This window comes from Cryptomeria japonica, chromosome 7 (genome assembly GCF_030272615.1).
Source record: "Cryptomeria japonica chromosome 7, Sugi_1.0, whole genome shotgun sequence".
NCBI classification, from domain to species: Eukaryota; Viridiplantae; Streptophyta; class Pinopsida; order Cupressales; family Cupressaceae; genus Cryptomeria; species Cryptomeria japonica.
Window position 1 is genome coordinate 479,898,885 of NC_081411.1, and position 18,166 is coordinate 479,917,050.

The window sequence follows — 18,166 nt, forward strand, 5'->3', positions numbered from 1 at the left end:
GAATTTCTGTACAGCATAGACCATACCGAGCACTTCACGTTCTGTGGTGCTATAGTTCTTTTCTGCCTTCGAGAGCAACCTGTTGGCAAAATAAACAAGGTGGTCCAACCCGTGTCCTCCTACCTGGGGTAATGTAGCCCCGATGGCATAGTTTGAGGCATCCACGTGAACGTGGAATTCCTTATCCCAATTCGGGTATGCCAGTATGGGTGCTCCCATCAACCTTGTCTTTAGCTCTTCAAAGGCCTTGCTTTGTGGCTCTGTCCAGATGTATGGTTCCCCTTTCCGTGTCAACTTATCCAACGGGTGGGACACCTCAGCGAAGTTCTTGATGAACCTCCTGTAGTACCCCACATGACCAAGGAAGGACTTTATCCCCGTGACGTCCATAGGAGGTTCCATTTCTACTATTACGCGAATCTTGTCCAGGTCCGTTTTCAATCCTTCTTTACACACAATGTGTCCCAGCAATCTTCCCTGTGGTACCATGAATCTACATTTCTTCAGGTTGAGGGCCAACCGTGCCCTCCGACATCTCTCTAGGCACTCCCCGAGGGTTTTTAGGTGGATGTCCTGTCCACTGTAAATAGACCAATCATCGAGGAAGGCTTTGAAGTTCCCCACTGACATCTTGTCAAAGATGTGCAAGATGATGCGCTGAAAGGTGGCAGGTGCATTGCATAGACCAAAGGGCATTCGGTTGTATGCATACACACCGTCCTCCACCACGAAGGTTGTTTTCAACTTATCTTCCTCCGCGATGGATATCTGGTTGTATCCAGAGAACTCATCCATGAAGGAATAGATTTCCTATCCAGCTACTTCCTCCAAGATGCTGTCGGTGAAGGGTATGGGAAACGGGTCTTTAATAGTGACACCGTTCAGGCACCGGAAGTCTACACAGATCCGGATCTGATTGGCCTCTTTCTTGAGGGAAATCACAATGGGAGACACCCATTGGCTTGTCTGCACTTTGAAAATTATGCCCGCTTCCAACATCCGCTCAATTTCATTGTTCACCCATGCAGCATAATTTTTGTTCATACAGTAAGGCCACTTCCTTACCGGTTGGGCTCCCGATACTAATGTTATTCGGTGTACACACAACTCTGGGGGCACGCCCTTCAAGTCCTTGTATGTCCATGCAAAGATATCCTTGTATTCAAGGAAAATTTTGAAGGCTACGGCCTTCAACACTAGATTCCAGTCATCTCCGACAAGGATGATCTTGGGGTCACTCGTCCCCTCAAGATTTGTCTCCTTTAAATTGGCTTCCTGATATTTAATGGGCTCCCCCTTCGGGAATTGGTGTGCCGGTGTCTCATTCACCGAGGCCTCCCCTTCCTTGTACTCGCCATATTCTGGGGGAAATATATCTGGTTCTTCTTCGATGCTCAATACGTTGCATGAGGGTGTAAATAGTTCATAATCTCCCATTTGCCAATGGAAGAGGCCATTCAAGGAGTCCCTGTCGTCCCCTGAGCATGCCTCCAGTTCTAACACCCCTTCGTCACTAGGCTCCATGCGGCGTCCATCTCCGCCCTCCCCCAACTGGTCTCCCTCCGATTCCGAGTCGGAGGAGGATGCTAACTCCTCACTCACCATCTACGTACAGAGATCGATCACATACTTCCTCCCCACGTTTTCCAAGGACAGAGTATTACACTTCCAGTTATGGTTCTCTTTTGCTGCAATGAGCCACCCACGCCTAAGGATGGCGTCATACCCTTTCTACTTCAGGGGAATTACTACAAAATCCAGCACGAAGGGGTGTGTGCCAATCATCACTTGCTGGCCCATGAGGGTACCAAGGGATTTAATCCCATGCTGATCTACCCCTAGTAGGTTGAACGTGGGGGGCCACAACATAGGCTTTCCTAGTTTTTTCCATGTCGCTTCTGGGAGCACATTTACTCCCGACCCTCTGTCCACAATAGTGTCTGTCAAGGTAGTCCCCAGTATGCCTATTTCTACTACCGCCGGTTGGCATCCGCTGTTGACTACCAACAACATGGTGTCGACCGTGGCGCTTAGGACCTCTCTTAATGCAGGGTCGGCTGTGGGGCTCACGACCTCCCTCATTTTCACCTGAGGGTACAGAGTTTAAGATAGCCATTTTTAACTGCGGCATGGTCTCCAGGAGGTCTTGTATTCTCACGGGTACCTCCATCTGCAATATTTGCCGTAAGATTTCCTCTTCTCCCCTCGTTCGTGGCGGATTTGAGGTCTGGTTGCTGTTCTGTCCTTGTGCAGCCATTTCCTTTGTGATCTCGTCTCTTGCTTCCCGCACTCTCCCTGTCTCCATGTGGGGATTTGGGTATGCACCCTGTTTGACCTGCGCCCTTGTGATTGCCAACACTTCTGGTTTCGTGGGTTCTATGTTTAGGAGGTTTACACCAGGTTTCGAGCAATTTGCGTCCTCATGGTTGCCTGGCCCGCACCATCGGCAAAGGTGTTGAGGGTTGGCTTCCTTTGTGCAATCGCGAGCGAACTGTCCCCACTGATTGTAGGCCCTACACTGGATCATTGGCCGGCCCTTGGCGTCATACTGGATCCGGTTTCTATTATTGTTATTGTTATTGTTATTATTTCTTCCGCCGTCACATCTGTTATCCCGGTATCCTCTAGATGATGCCGTTGTGTTCGTTTGTTGGCCCGTACCCGCTGGTGCGGACGTTGTGGCCTGCTCTGTGAACAGCACCTAGTTCGTTTGCGTATTCTGGGTTTTCATGTTGTATGGGCACTCCTTTGTGGAGTGTCCCATCACTTGGCAAATCTCGCAGAATGCCTTCTTTGGGCAAGTACCCTTTGTGTGCCCCTCCTCTTTGCACTCAGTGCACCATATGTCCCCTTCGGTCCGATCGGTGCTTCTCATTGTTTTGAATTCCCTCCTCATTCGCTCCATGTCTTTCTGGAGCGCTTGCACCCATTTGCCAGCCTCGTTGTCGCTGTTGCTTTCCTGTGACGAGTCATCCTCCTCGGACGAGCTATCCTTCTTCTTTTTCTTCGATGTCTTGGTCTCGCTCTCGAGATCCATCGCTCTATTGTATGTGTCTTCGTACAATGTAGGTGGAACGATTTTCATCTTCTTTCGGAGGGAATGCTTTAGTCCCTCCACGAACCATCGCTTTTTCAACCCATCTGCTGGTTGACTCTCCATTTTTCCCCATAGTTCCTTCAACCACCGACTATAGGCTAGGACAGTCTCGTTCTTGTTCTGCTTCGTTCCATAGATCTCGGCGACTATTTCATTGTCATCTCTCAGGAGGCAGAACTCTATCCCAAACTCCTCCTTCAGGTCGAGCCATGTGCCGACTTTGGCCTTGTCCATATTTGAGTACCAGTCTATGGCCACTCCTCTCAAGGTTGCTGGGAATTGTGTTACCCATTCATCTTGATCGGTAACACCGTTTGTTGACCATATGGTTTCGCACGTTCAACAATGGCGAATGGGATCTTCCTTCCCATCACCATTGAACTTCAGTAGTTTCTGTTTACTTGCCATTGATGGGGGTCGTCTCCCCTGAGGTGGTTGTGGCTATGTCTGAGCCCCTACGCCGCTCCCTCCGGCGCCAGTGGTGTGTCCTGCGTGGGTGACTGGGGATACGTTATTTTGCCTGCCGTATGTAGCACCTACAGCCATATGGTTGTCTTCCCCTTCGTTCTCAACCGCGCCCACTCCTGGCTCCCTTTGGTGATCCTCACTCCGTGGTGTATGGGATAAGTTTCTAAAATGATCCCGAGTCTCCTCGACTAGATTCCGCCGTAACCTTGTTTCCTCCAAAAACTCTTCGTGGCTCCGCACCCTACGATGTTCTGGCGACATGTAGAAATTTCCGTCGGCTTCTGCACCCTCCGTGACACCTCCTTGGTTCCCCTCGGGCCACCCTTCGGCAGGTTGTCCTTTGGCAAGTTGCCTCAGCCTCCGTCTACATTCTACTTGCTGTTCCAGAATCAAGGCCCTCTGCGCGGCCTCCCACTCGTCTGTTTCTGCTTTTTTATTTCTATCTTTATTTAGTAGGTTGGGCATTAATTGTCGTACATTTCCATAATTCACAATACATAAATCAAAACACGTCTTTATTAATTCATTTCCTCAGATACAACTCGTGTCAATGACACTTTTATTTGAATATATAAGAAAGGTTCAATTCCTTCCTGGCCTGGCGCCATCCTGTTCTGCTTCCCATCGACTGTTATCTTCGTACTGTTAAAGGATCTGTTGGCGTCGCTCTTCCTGGGCAATCTCCTCCAGGTGAGCTTGTTGTGCCAGCAATGCCTGTGCAAGCAATCGGGGAAGATGGTTCATCAACCGATTTACTGCCGGGCTCACCTTCAATGCTGTCCACATGGCACTTGGTGGGATTTCCGCCTCTCGTCGGACATAGGTCTGGATGGCTACCTGGAGCAGAATTGAAAATTCTCTCGTTGCAGTGTCTTCTCCTGTGTAAAGTTCTGTTAGCGCGTCGTCGGCCTCTGGGTTTATCTCACCAACGGGTAGGCCCATCGTGTCCGTGCGCCATCCACGTCTTCCGTTCCCAAGTATGTCTAGGCAATGGCGCCAAATGTTTGCCCTCTCGGGTGAATAACTTAAAGTACACAGATAAAGCACATAATGTAGAATAATAATGCCATAGGTATCAGGTCAAATATAAGAGATGTTATTCCATTCATAATTGTCCCTTTACAAGTTACATTCCGAAGTATATAAAGATACTGAGGGGGTGCGAGCGCCAACTGTCGTGCCACAACTGCCACCCCTCGGTTGCCAACTAACCAACACAATTACAACTTAATTAACTAGTTTTATTTCCGTGTACAATATTGCCGGCAACAGCTATGAGGCTGTGAATGGAAGTTTTTCAGGATATGATCTCTCATTGTCAAAAAGCTTCTTGCACCATCATGGGTCATGATGGAGAATTGTTGATAGAAGAAAAGGTTCTTTCTGATCTACAGTTGAAGATCCGTCAAGAGTGGAAAAGTGAACCATTTTCAGCAACATCCATTCAAGCCTTAGTGACTTATCAAGGTTACTTGCAAAAAATTCAGTCTTCCTTTGAGAGAAATAATGCCACAATCCTTCGTTGCAGCGATGTTATCATGAAAACCATGATCGTGGCCAAGAACACCCATGAACCAGATCCTGATGAGCTACAAATGATCATCAAGAAGTTCAAAGGATTTATGTCTTCACACTCTGCAGCTTAAGTGTTTTTCAACATTAAGTTGTATTTTTCAAGAATTGTAATCTCTTAGTTATAGTTTTTCTTTTGACAAGTTACATGTAAAAATCTTTTTGCAAGTCAAGTCTTTACTTGCACTTTTGTAATTACATGTAAGGCAACTACAAGTTGTTTTCAATTAGGACTGTAGTTGGAATAAGTCATAGTTAGTTATTGAATAAGTCTTGGTGGTTGAGAGAATTTCAAACCCAATCACACCCATTCCCAAACCCGATCACACCCATTCCCATTTCTCATCATTGCCATCACCATTTCACCATTCCATTTCCTTCCATTTCCACCTCCCCTACCACTCTTCACTTCCATTTACCATACCTTCTAACTCACCTACCTTTCTATCCTCCATCCACCTTTCATACCCCTATACCCTAACCTCCTTCACATACCTACCACTTCCATCTCCCTTCCCTTACATCCCACCTTCTAACCTATACCTTTACCTACCTAACCCTCTCCCCAATCTGGTATACCAATCCACTACCCTTCATCCACATTTCCACCTACCTCAACCTTCACCCACACTCTCTAAAACCTACCCTTCCATCCCACACCCTAACCTCCCTTCACTAACCCCCATCCCATTATAACCTACACCCCCTTTACCCTTTCATTACCCTCTTTACCTCCCACTCCACTTTATTCCCCAACATATCCTAACTCCTTCCATTACCCCTTATACCTCCCACATCCTAAATCTACCTTCCCCCACGTATACTCTATCTCCCACGTCCATATCCCTTATGTCTCCCTTTTCCCCAACATCCTCTTCTTCCCTTTCACCCGTGGCCTTTCTTCAACACCTCACATTTCTTCATCCATCCTTGCCTCATCACATCTTGGGCCCCACACACTCTAAAATGGAAAATTAAATAAATTATTTTAAGGACTCTCCTACTGGCCCCACAATCTGAAATGGAGATTTGGAAAGCTTAATTTCAGGCATAATATTTACTTTAACTTCCTTTACCACGTAGCCTTGATTGGGCCCCACCAAACTCTAAGGTGAAGGAAAAAGTTTTAAGGCTTTTTTTCTTTTAAGGAGGAAAGCATCCACCTCATCATTTCCTTGCAAGGTGTGGCATCAAAGAGATAGGGAGCTGGCCTTTGAATGAGGATGTGTCACTTTAACAAGAACAGAGTAAGACAGACTCTTAGCATCCAACGCCCATATAAAAGGAGTATTTCGCATCATTTTAACAGCATTCAATAGTGAATTCTGATCAGACATTTAGGAAGCAGTTTTAGTGATAAAGATCAGCGATTTTGGCAACAAGACTTTGATCATCACATTGATCAAATGCTTCTTCAAGGTGCTGTTTCATTTAAGGACATTGTTATCCAGTCTTTAGAAGGCAAAACGTGAAGATTTTGAAGGAATTCCAGATGAGTCATTAATGAGAATTTCTAAGGTTCTGATTTGATGTAAAGTATCAGCAATATTAACAGACCTAATTCTGATTTTAAGATCAGACCTGATTTTGGCAAATTTTCTAGATATATCCTGTCTATGATTCAATCAGTATCATCATGTCCAGCCTTAGAAGTCCATGTTCAGATTTGAATGGGTTATAGGAAGCTTGATTTTTGCAGAAAATTGTTTTCAATCCTAATGTTTTGATGCAAAATATTTTTGCTTTTCAGGTTTGGTATGAAGATAAAAGAAAAGAGAAAGATGAGCACCCAAGGAAGCATGGAGGACAAGTGACGTTTAGATTCAACTCGCATTTCAGGACAACATCAAGCTGGAAGATAGCTATTCAGAAATGACTTCCTCTACCATTCAAGAGATCTGATTACACTTACATTGAGAGGCAGGTTGAAAGGGCAGGTTTTGATTAAGTACATGATAATTTCAAGTGCTCCCTGGTTGGAGTGAAATTCGCTTCCATTGCTCATAGTTGAGAGCGATGTGGACTTCTTGAGCAGTATTTGAGGCACTTGAATGGATGAAATGAAAAGGAGTAAGCAAAGAATGTCTTAAAATTTCAAGTTTGGATTCCAACTTCATGAGCTCTTTGACAGGAGCGAATTTTCCTTTTAAACCTTCATTAGGTAAGTTTGACATATTTTGTGAATGACGGAAAGAGTGATTTTAAGAGCAAGATCAAAGGCAAAGTTCAAGAGTCACTTCATGTGCCTTGGTTTGGGAGTGAATTTCATGAACATGTTAACTAGAGTGCACTTCGTATGAATGAAATTTTGAGCGAACTTCATGTGGTGGCTGATAGGAGCGAAATTCATGATTGGAAGCATAGGAGCGAACTTCATGTTTGGAAGTAGGAGAGCGAAGAAGATGTGAGAGCATTTACCTTGAACAAATTCAATTTGGAGTTGAAAACAAACTTCATGTTCAAGCACCTATGAGCACACTTCACAAATCAAGGCATATGAGCGAACTTCACAAATTGGAGGAGATGAGCGAACTTCATGTTCAAGCACCTAAGAGTGAACTTCATGTTTGGAGGGAGATGAGCGAACTTCAAGACTTGAGATGCAAGAGAGAACTTGACAAATTAAGGAGGAGGAGCGAATTTTCCTAATATTCAATGCACTTTCAAAGACTAGTCAAACACTACTTTGGCACCAAAATGCAAAAATCGATTTTGAATGATAAATGTCTAAATGAGTGATAAGTCAGCCACCTTGAAGAGGCATTGAAAAGATAATTTGTGATTTTAATTACACCAAATCAGGTCGGCCTTCATAAGAAAAGACACAACCTTTCCCTTGAGCGCCTATATATGACCATTTCAAACAATCATTCAAACATCAAATCAAAACATTCTCCTCCTCTCTCTAATTAGCGAATATCATCAGCATAAGAGAATTCAATCACAGAGATTGCAAACTCAGTAATCAAGAAGAGCGAATTTCATCATACAATAACGAATTTCATCAAAAGATAGCAGCAAACTCCATCACAAAGACAGCGATCTTATAGAAATACATATCAAATCTGCAGCACATAAAATAGGAGATCATGTCAAAATGGGAGTATGAAAAGGTTATATATCATATGTGTTTGATGCTCATTTGTTTGTTTTGCAGGAGATGAACAAAGAAATCAAGGGAATCACGTTGGAGGAGGATCAAAACAAGTGTCCTAAGGAGGAAATTTCAATGTCAAGGTTAAGAAGATAACCTCAAAAGGAAAACTTCATCAGAAAATACAAAGATATGAAGGAAGGTGACTACACAAGAAGAATTCATTTACACAAGGACATGATCCACAACACCAACAACATGAAGGGAAACATAAAGAAAGAGTTTCAAAAGCGTGAAGAAGCACCTATGACATCAAGGATTCATTCCAAGGCAATATCAAGATGAGATGGCATTCTAGTCATTATCCCAGTCACCACTCACCAACCAGAGAAGTTCCACCTCAACATGTCTTGATTCAATGAAACTGACCCGTCCTTGAGGGCACAAACTTCAAAGCACCTACCCTTATTATCTATTGGTCATGTCAAAGTGTTGTAATCATTCCATTGGCCAAAATTGAGTTTGTTGTAACAAACCCTAATTAGGGTTTTCATTGTAAAATCTCGGCCCTTGATCTCAAATTGATCTAAGCCATTCATTGTAATGAGCTTTCAATATAAAGCTCAAGCTCCTCATTTTGTAAAGGTTAATAGTGAATAGTTAATAGTTAATAGCTAAGTCACCAGGTTTGAATTCGAATTCGAAGTTCGACAGCTTTGAAATTTGAATGAAGTTCGACAAGGAAAAAATTCGAATTAAATTCGCCTTATGTAATTTTTTTAAATTTTTAATAAATATGTAATATATCTTTTTAAATTGCCTAAATAGTTTAACATTGATAAATAGATTTGAAATCATTACAAAAAGATGACACATTTATAAAATATAAACCATAGGAAACATATGCTTTCACGATTGCAAAGATGTTCATTTGTCAAAAAGGTACAATAACAGTCAAAGACTTTAGAACTTTAAAATAACTGATGCGTCCGCGCGACCTAAATGCAACTAGCGACCTCAATGCAGTTCGCGACTGCAGAAAAAACAACTACAAATTGAGCAACTGATGTGTGTTGCTATGTTTGCCACCGTATTTATTAAAAAAACTCAATGAAACCCTTAAAAATGCAAGGAAAAAACACTTTTCTGCAAACACGTCATCCCTATTTTACCATACGAATTTGATGCGAATTTTATAGACTGTTTTAAGTTCGGTGAATTTCGAACTTCAAGGAAGAAATTCGGCCGAACCTGGTGACTTAGGTTAGTAGCAGAGAAATAGAGAAAAATAGAATAGCAATTAGAATAGAAGTTAGAATAGAACAGGAGGAGAAGAAATTGTTTTTAAAGACTTGTAAATGAGATACTCTTTTCATTGAAGTTATGGTGAAATGTATTATTTCAACAAGTCTCATGGTTTCTACTTCTCATGTTGATTTGAAGGTTTTGGGACTGAATTTGGTCCTTAATTAATCTAAGAATGAATAACTTAGTCCCAAAATTCATGAAATGAATGTCAAAATCAGACTTGAATATTGGAAAGTGACTGGAAAAATGACTAAGTTGTGAAAATTAAATCTATTTTCCTTGAAAACTCCATCCAAAAACTAGAAAAACAATATGGATCATGGTACGTACAATTTCCCACCTTCACATACCTAAGGATCCAGGGATTCAAATCCGAACCATACAAGCTTCCTAGGTATCCTATAGACAGAATGATCCTACTTGAGGTAGTGAGACAACTTTTGGAATTTGATTTCATCCAGAAGGAGAAGCATAGAACAGGGATGACTTTTCCTATTGCGATAGGAAAGACTTTGGAGGTATCCCACATTGCCGTTGCAGCTAGTACAGTGATTGATGAGATTGCATTCTATTGCCTTGGAACTTACAAGAAAAGAGATAGATTTGATCCGCATAAGAATGTTGAAAGAATTAGAGGAGAAAGATTCATACACAAGGTTGACATTGAGGATTACTAGACAAATCTAATGGATTAACAAGTAGTAAAGAAGAGGATGTGGTCCATGATGTCAGTGGATTTCATAAGGAAATGTGAACTCTTTCTCATTCTGGAATCAATTGTGGATTATAGTGATCATACTCATCTGCAATATGAGAATGAAATAAAGAAATCTATCCTTTTGCCTAAATGGTCACAACCAGAAGTAATGGATTTGAATGTGCTTATGAGAGATGTCATTGATTTCTCCAGAGAGTGGGTAGACAAGCAAATGAATAGATTGATAGATATGGGCATTGTCTTCACTTATGAGAAAATGAAACAAGAGGAAGCATCTCTTGAAGATGATCAAAGAACAATCAATGATGTGAGGATTCATGCAAATGAGGAGAGTCATGCTCCTAAACGAAGGAAGAGTATGCCTGGAGAATCTAAGACAAAGGGGAAGGAGATAGTTGGTCAGCAAATAAAGAAGCAGCAAAAGCCTAGCACTCCTTTGTCTCCCCTTATTTCCCCATCAATGAAGGAGGTGGATGTGTCGAAGAAGAGCAAAGAATTTGAACAATGCTCCAATACAGTAATTTTCCAAGAAAATATTCAAGAGCTACATGCTATGGCAACATCGGCACTGCGGCATGAAGATGATGAGCGAGATCTCCTACTATCCAGTTGGAGGTTAGTTTGGGCAATAATGTTTATGATTTGACCAATGACAAGGGGGATGATGATGATGTTATCTCAACATTGAGGGGACTTCATCGGGAAATGTGTCTTGATGATGGAATGGAGATTTCCACCATTCCCGATTGATTATTGCGAAGCATGGAGAAAATTAAGAAGATGGTAGAGGCCTTTGTAATGACTACTTAGCTAAGAGTAATAAGGAGAAGGAACCTAAGAAGGCTAAGATACTTTCCAATATAGCTAGAGATAAAACAGGAATGCAGATTGCATAGGTGGCTATCCTGATTGGTGATATGACTAGAGATGTGGCTACTCCCATGGATTTCCAGATCACTTTGGTTGCCCTTGGATAGACTACAAAAGAACAAGAATTCCAGGAACTTGGTGATACAATTCGGGTAATCAATGCAAGGTTCGATTGGGAGATTGAGAAGAAAAATATGTGTAAGGAAAAGAATATCAAGCTTAAGGAGTATATTCCAGAGATGAGGCGTGAAGATCCCACCTTTGTCTCGCCTAACGTAGTTGACCGCGGACTTCATTTTGATCATGAGGCAGCGAGGAATAAACATGCAGAGTTTGGTAAATGGATTGAAGATGTAACAAAGTGGGTGGATGATTTCCTTACTCAGTTTTTGTAGGCATTTGACACGACAACGATGCTCACATATAGAATGCAAGATTTGGAGGGAGTATGGGATGATTTCCAGCCTATACAAGAGACAACCATTCCCTGCCTCAAAGTGTTGAAGAAAGTTCCTATGTCCACGTTGATCCATGAGGGATTTGTGCATGAGGGTGATAGATATGATTTCCAAGGTTAGTATTGTTCATTGGCTATGCGGAAATCTACTTATGAGCATGCACAGAGAGATTGTGCAGAGATGGAGGGATCGATTCAAGAGATACAATCAAAGATCCTTACATCCATTAAAGAGTTGTTAGGGGTAGATGTCAATGTTTCCAACGGTCTACACTTAGAAGAATTGAGAGAAAAGATGAAGTTCATGTAGTTCAATCAATTGGATTTTTTGAAGAAAAATCAAATTGATGATTTGGTTTCCCTGTCGATTCATGTCCATAGTTCACAGAAGCTTGTGCCAGATTGGGAAAATACTTTGGATGCTTGTTTCGATGCGTTATATGTTATTGATACTTGTTGTGACGTTTTCACACATCGCCCCATTGCAAATGGGGACCCCTGTTTTTTTTTGCTTTTTAGGGTTTTTTTTTTTAGGTCTTTTAGGGTTTTGTCAGTTGGCTTTTGCATTTTTGAGTGCTGTCGGGGAGATCAATAGGATAGCAGGTCTTGCTGGAGTGAAGTCCTGATCCTGAAAATTTGGCTAAGTCTGAAAGTCCTGATCCTGAAAATTTGGCTAAGTCTGGAATGTCCTGATCCTGAAATTTGACTAAGTCTGAAAACTAAAAAACCTCAAAAAACTAGATTTTGCAATATAACTCCTGGAGGTCTGAAACCACTCTCAAACATTCTGAAAGTATATATGGAATATCACTTATACATAAATGTTATATTCCATAAAAATTATCCTGATAGAGAGTTCAAAAAGTCAAATTTCCCTCCTGTCCTTCACTGAGGATCCAGAGCGAATTTCGCTCCTATCCCTCTCCAAGGGACCAAGGCAAAGCGCTCCTGTCCCTCACCAAGGGTCCAGGGCGAAAAAGGTTTATTTGAGTCATTCTTGGCCTTGTTTGGTCAAATTCGAACATCAAAGGCATGGTGAAGGACGAAATGAGCATGATAGAGCATCCAGACTTGATCAAAGACAATGAAATGATGGAGTTTTTGTCGACAAAGGTAAAAGCGCTCCTGTCCCTCACCAAGGGACCAGAGTGATTTTCTTTATATACACATTTTTAGACCTTTCTTAGACTTGAACTCTTATTCATGATGTGTAACAAGATGATATCTTCCTTAGCCAAGACATTTCATGGTGAAAAGTGAAGCATTTTGGCCTAGCATCGACAAGGACGGCCTTCTTTGGACTAACGTCATCAAGGGCGACTTCTCCAATCCAGTATTCCAAGGCGAGGTACATCAATCATCCTGCACATCAAGGACACAAGAAGTTAGAACAAGGGTTCGTTGAAGAAGCAGATAGTTCCAGATGAATTAATTAAAGCTAGCTTCTCAACAACATCAAGTTGAATATTTACCAAGTTACAAGTGTCAGACGAGGTGGCATCCTAGTCATCACTTCTCCAGTCGGATTGGTCCACCTTAGCATGTCCAGATTCAATGTACCTAACTCATGGAAGGTGGCACAAACTTCGATGTACCTACCCCAGCTATCCATTGGTGGAATTTTCTAGAGAGGACATGTGTCCAAGCAATACAATTATTTCATTGGTCGAGCATTAAATGTTATGTAATGGTTGTAACAAACCCTAATTAGGGTTTTCATTGTAAAATCTTGGCCATTGATCTCGAATTGATCTGAGCCATCGAATTGTATTGAGGGCACTATATAAGCCCTGGCATTTCATTTTGTAAAAGGAGTTAGAATAGAATAGTTGGAGGGAGTTAGAATATAGTTGGAAGCAGTTAGAAGACAGATAGAGAGTAGTTAGAAGGTGATTAGCTAGTTGATAGAATAGCAATTAGAGTAGAGTAGAGAGAGAAGGCAAAGATTGTTGCCAAGATGTTGTTGTAAAAGACTTGTAACTTCATTGAAGAAATGGTGAAATTTATGGGTCGATTCGACAATTTGCATGGTCTCTATACTTCTCGTATTTGATTTCATGTTATTAGATGAGTGGAAGAAATGTGCTTGATTGATGGTGGAATTCGTATATCCATACTACTAGCAGTTTGTTGATTGCAAACTTGCCTTGCGTAGTCTACTGGAATCATTTAGCTTAAGCTTAACTTCAATTGTCACTTCTTCATTGATACGCATCAACCTAATGGTGTCTATGCTTGCAGTGATGATTTGAACATCATAAAGCTTTCCTTCGAAGATCGCACTAACCTTGTGGAGATGGTCCTGTGATGTCAAAACAAGACTTAGTTAGAATTTCATCAAAGATCATTCATTGCTCCTACATTCTTAGTATTAGAATTAGATCCTTTCCTCACCCTCCTCTTTTTTCCTTTTTTTCAAATCAAAGCTAGTAAGAGCCTGTGTTCCAGCAATATTCAAAGCAGATCAGACATTCAATCATCAAATGTAAGTCCCCTTGTGATTCCAGCGAATCACATCATACCACAGAGAGCTTATCCACACGTAGAGATCCTACAACGAAGAACCTTGGAGTCATCCTGATTGATCCTTTTTGCGATATCTTCAGCATTCAGAGACTTTACTCAAGAGAGGATAAGGTACCCTTGGGTATTTTATTCTGTGTTTGATAGTGTACAAAATACACGTCAACAATACTCAGCAAGAGGCTTTTCCCGACATTACCAAGGAGGAGTTAGATTCAGTTTTGGCTAGATCCCAAGAATATGTTGCTAAAAAGAGGGATGCAGGGTGAAATCTTCTAGAAGATTCCCTACTTGATGACTAGGCATCATCCTATTGGATCACATGTTGGTGGTTCACCTTTTGATGCAAACCCTAATTAGGGCAACTTTAGGGTTGTGATGGCATGATCTTGGCCCTTGATTCTAAATGAATCCCGACCATTCATTTCCTTTGAGGCTCTATATAAACCACATTGCCTCTCATTTGTAAGGGAGAGATTTTTGAGAATTGTTGTCTACATGCTGCTTGAATATAAATCATTGAAGTTTGGTGATTTTTGTTTAAGTGTTGTATGCATTTGTGGTTCTCATTGCCTCCAAGTTAGATTAGAATTTGTTTTCAAGTATTTAGATTGAATGAAGGAATTTGTTGAATGCATTTGTGTGGAATCCATTTAATCCATACCACTAGCTTCTTGTTGATTGTAAGCTAGCCTTGCATGGTCAATTGGAATTTTATATAACTTCAATTGTTGTGCGTCCATTATTGTGCATTGTCTTGATGGTATCAATGTTTGATGGTGATGATTTGAACATCTATGAAATCTACTTTAGATGATTGCACTAAGCTTGTGTCAAATTGTTCTCTTGATGGTAGTAGGGTTCCATTGAATTGTTCACTATTTCTTGCATTCTAGGTTTTAGAATAGAATTCCTAAACCCTATTCCTTTTGTCCTTTTTTTAGAAATCCCTGTTAGATTAGATCAAGATCTTAATTGCAAAATCCTAAGTTATTGGCATAACCTATTCCAAATCTAGATCCATGGAAAGATCCCCAAATTGAACAATTACATAAGTCCCCAAGTGAAAACAACAATATCACATCAAGCCATTGAGTTAGCCACATGTCAAAAATTGACCGTAGAAACCTTGGAATCGTCTTAGTTGATCAAATATTTAGCATTTGAGGTGATTTTGTTCAAGAGAGGTTAAAATACTTTGGTATTTTATTCAGTGTTCGTATGTGCATAAAACACACATCAACAATACCTTAGGATGAACTACTAAGTTGTCATCAAGTATTGTGATGCACTTTCTCCCTATGTTCACACTAAGAGGGAGTGTTGGGAATTAGTGTTCAAATAGGTGTTAGGAATATTAGGATCCATAAATTAATAAGTTGATAGGTTTGTTGAGTGTTGGGAATATCAAATCATTCTAGTAGGTTGTTAGTGTGTCATATTACAATTATTTGTTAGTGAGGTTGTAGTCTAGTGGTTGGTATTGAGTTGTTTTAATAACTCATATATTATAGGAGTTTGTTCATTTATTACCCCATAATAATGGAGTTGTTATAGGAATCTTCCTATAATATAGGAAATATAACTCCTATATGTGCGTGTGTGTGTGTAATTTGTATTGAACAAAGAGAGAAAAAATATAGAATATTATTTGTGTGTAAATTCCTCTGATTACTTTCAAGGATTAGCACCAAAATCTACAGCCAAAGATATTGTCAATGAAGGTAATGGGTAGGACTTATGCTCAGATAATGGCATGAATGGACCATTTTTTGTGAATGGGTAAACTCAACTTCATCTTTAGGCTCTACTATGTCCAGTGATGTATTCCCTGGTCTTTACAATAGGACATTTAATGAGAAATAAACAAGACTCAAAGCCCTTAAACATCCATACCTAAAGTGCTATGAACTCCAAGATTTGTCACTAAGTTCATGTTAGCATTAATTACATATAGACCTACAAGACCTCCAACAAGAAGATTGAGAACTATCTCTTACCATGCACTAAAAAGATAACAACGATGTTATATCCCTACTAATGAATCCACTTAACATTGCATACACATATGTTGGTTGAAAATTTTGTACACTTGGGGGAAATATACAAAATTGTGGTTTCAACCACAGCACATGAGTAAAAACTCTCCTAATTAAGGGAAGGCTCCCCCTATCTAACTAAAACTGAAATAAAAACAGGATGGGACAACAGTCTTCCTTCTTTCTTCAAGAAAGACAATATCCTTTTCTCTTCACAGAAAAGGATAGCGATTGAAAACGAACAACAGTAACTACTTTCAAGTGAAATGAGAGAAAGGAAATGAAGTTTCCTGAAAGCGCAAAGACTTCCGTCACTTCCTTCGGGACGGGACAGCAATATCAAGTTCAAAGACTTGACTATTGGAAGTCCTATCTACCCTTTGCTATACTAAATTTTACAACGAATAAAAGATAACAGCTCAAAGACTGAAATAATCTATTCTTTTAACACAAAGACAAGAACTAATGCAAGCTCAAAGACTTGCTGCTATTTCTTGTCAAACAGTAATTTTTCCTCAAGAATAGACGCAAGCTCAAAGACTTGCTGCTCCTTCAAGAGGGTTTCCTATTTTAATTAATCTTCTCTACTTGCAGCTCAAAGACTTCAAATCAGATTGGACTAAGCTCCTTTAGAAACACTTTGCATAGAAGAAATAAAAAGATTCAAACTCAAACATGTAGTTCAAAGACTCAAAACTTGAGTAATCCTTCTTTCTTATTCTTCAAAACCTTCAATTCACATACATAAGCTCAAAGACTTCTTGCTGTAAATTTGGCAGAGTTTTTGCTTGCTTTCAAAAAGATAAATATTACAATAGACTCCTCCAGTATTTATAGAAGAGGAGCCTTGAGAAAAAGGTGGGAGGATCCTAACTAACTTGAGAGATTCTCTCAACCACCAAGACTCATTCAATAACTAACTGAGACTTCATTAACTAACTAAGAGTTACTCCAACTAACTAAGACTTATTCCAACTACAGTCCTAATCGGACACAACTTGTAGTTGTCTTACATGTAATTACAAAAGTGCAAGTAATGTGTAACTTGCATTTTACAAAAAATATTTTTACATGTAACTTGTCAAAATGAAATTACAAATGCATAACTAAAACTATTCCATGTGTCTAAAGACACGACTCTAACTGCATCATCCTTTGTCTGTGATGATCTTCATGTCGCTTCAGGATGCTATAACTTGAAGTATTCTAGATTGGTAAAGACATCTTGAACCGGAACGGGAACTTGCATCCTTGTCTTCTTGCTTGGGGTAATACTAGCTTTTCAAGAGGGAACGGGCTGCCTTCCTCTTTTCATGTCATGACCATCTTTGTCTTGAAAGCATTTTATGCTCTCAACCATGAATTGTTGTTGTATTTCTTCTTTGTATCATCCTTCATTCTTGAAATTTGCTTGCAAAATAAGGCCCATGCCTTAATCCATTGATTTGGTAGATCGTGTGTGCAAACCGGACTGACAAGGGAAGAGAGAAATTGATGCAAAAACGGGCTCACCAGTGAATTTCGGGTTTTGGAAGTTGCATTACATGTGTGGGGAAAACAAGAGCATTAACTTGCAAATGTGGGAACAAACATTGCAACTTCATATGTGTAATGGGTAACTACAAGTTTGCACTTGTAATTGGACCTTTAAAACTCATTTTCAAGTGTTTTTTTGAGTGCATTTTGGACCAATTTCGGGTTCTAGATGGCTGACTGCAAGTAGACTTTAAATGGGGAAAATGAATGAAGGTGTGAAATGAGTGGATGAATTGGTATGTACGGATGAGGGAATTGGAAGCGGATAGGTAAAAATGAATTTCAAGAAGATCACTTGGAACTTTGCCAATGCAAAAATGGGAAGAACTTTCAACTTGCAACCCGGATTTCAAAAAAAAAGATGGTTAAATCTTTTATCCATAAGGGAAGAACAATGATTTTCATCCAACTTGTAATCGGAATTTAAAATCCCGAATACAAGTAAAGAGGGAAAATGGGGAAGAACAATGCAATTCTAAAATTG